The following is a 2383-nucleotide window of genomic DNA, read 5'->3' on the forward strand; positions in this document are numbered from 1 at the left end:
AGACTCCGGGAACCAATATTTCCCCATGAGGTCGCTTTGCGAACATCACCCGATGACGGATCTTTACTTCAATTCATATTACTCACTTCGGACAGCGGACAACTGATAACCAGATATTCCCAACAGAGTTCGAACTACAAGAAGAGGACATCTTCTGATCAACAAGAATTCGAGTCGTATCATAGGATTTTACATCCGCGACAATTCCATTCACATTCACTTTACATTTTATCATTGTCATAATATTCATGAATACATTACATCATAATTGCATAGTCGAGTCAGGCTTTGATCATGTGAATGCCTAAGTCATTAAGGCATGAACTCAAGTTTCCCCTGCAAGTTCCGGAGAAGCTTTTTTCTTCGAGACGACAGTTCATACACAAGGAATTCCCCAAGCAAGTCAACAAATGGTAGTCTCCCTCAAAGAGATAGTTTGTTCACTTTTGGAATTCCTCAGCCGAGATTCTCCTGCAGAGCGACACTCGACAGTTTTCTTCAGATAAGATAGTTTGTTTCGCATTTTGGAATTCCCTACAGGGTCGATAAGCGGTTCTCTCCTCTAAGAAATATGGATTCCTCGACATAATTGACAAGTGGTAGTTTTTCCTCCTGAAAAACAGTTTGGTATTTCCCCAGCAGGGTCAAGAGATGCCACTTTTTCGTCAAAGAAAATAATTCAGAATCTCCCAGCAGATTGACAAATGATTCCCCAGCGGAATCAGTGAATGGTAGTCTTCGTCCAGAAGATAGTTCATGATCCCCAGCGGAGTCAACAAATGGTAGTCTTTCCCCAAGGAAAGACAGTTTGTCTGTTAAACATTCAAGAGGACAATAAATGTTGGTTTTCACCCCGAAAACAGTTCGTCCGCCTTCAAACAAAGTCATTAGCCCCTCAAAAGAGCGCGGGCCCATATGACAATCTTTCAAAGATGCCAAGTCAAAAGGGAAGATGGTGAAGTTTCTTTATTTACCGTCAAATGGTATCTTACCTCCAAGTGCTGGTAAGAAGTTTGATGAGGAAACAAACCTTTGAAGTTTCTTTATTTACCGTCAAATGGTATCTCATCTCCAAGTGCTGATGAGAAGTTTGATGAGGAAACAGACCTTTTGGAAATTTTCTCTTTATTTGAGATATTGTCCAAAACACAACTGAGACCAGTTTCGAGATATGGACATCCGAAACAAGGGGGAGGTTGTTTACCTTTTTCTAAGTATCAACACTTAGTTAAAGAAGATGGATTGCGCATCCTACACTGCCATCCATTCGCCAGAATCCACATCAAGTGTTTCTACAGGAGTTTGTCTCCTCATTCCCCGCCAAGTGCGACAATGGGATCAAATCATGCAAAGATTTTATCATCTCATGAGCGCCCAAAATTCGGGCATTCTTTGATATTTAAGTCTCTTTTACGCAGGAGAGATCGAGATCTCAATCTCTCTCCCTCCAGATAAAAGAAACTTAAATAGGGGCATCTGTCATACCCTAATTTTTGACCCCCCCCCCCCTGAGATGACATATCTTCAGGATTTTCATCAAGTCAAAGTAAGTACCCAGAGCAGTCTGACATTCAATCAAGGGTGTTCAAAGACAAGAAAGCTCAGGCAAAGGATCAATCAATAGAAGGATTAATCTCTAAGACTCAAGAGCTTCATTATTTCACCTATGATTGATTAGACACCCAGTCATCTAAGTACAGAGTTACTCAGGTCACCAGACTAGGGTTTTTTGAGCCTATCAAGGACTAAACTCAGGGATCACCTTTGGGAAACCCTAAAAAGCCCTAGGGGACCATTCAAAGACATCAATCATCTTCAAATAACTCATATGACAAGATCCACTGGACATTACACCTCAATTCAAAGTCTACAGTCATCATTGTCCTCTGGTCGACAATTAGGGTTTTTTGACCTAATTCCCCAAGATAGTTGACTTTTTAATCAGGGCATGGATCCAAAACTCAAGACATGATTCAAGAGTCTCTACTACCTCAATATAATCCATTTACATCATTCATCTGAGGAAAAGATTTTGATTCTACACAAAAGTCCAAAATCTCACCTTATCTGGAAAAAGTCAACTGTATGGGATCACCATTGACTTTTGAGATTTTTGGTCAAACCATGGCTTTCAAGGATCAATATCATCAATATATGGATGTTAAAGTCATTTGACCAAAGAAATTCAAAGAAATTCATCAAGGAGCGAAAAGTCGGGAATTAGGGTTTTTTGAGGCATGGTGAGAACTCAAAATTTCACCTACACAACTCAAAAAACTTCCAACATGAAAGTTGTAGATCTTGCAAAATAAAACAACATCTTACAAAGGAACTTTTTTCAAAAGATCAATCATTTAAGAGTTTTGGAAATTTTGGAGTTTTA

Source organism: Vicia villosa, unplaced genomic scaffold, assembly GCF_029867415.1.
Source record: "Vicia villosa cultivar HV-30 ecotype Madison, WI unplaced genomic scaffold, Vvil1.0 ctg.000370F_1_1, whole genome shotgun sequence".
Classification (NCBI taxonomy): domain Eukaryota; kingdom Viridiplantae; phylum Streptophyta; class Magnoliopsida; order Fabales; family Fabaceae; genus Vicia; species Vicia villosa.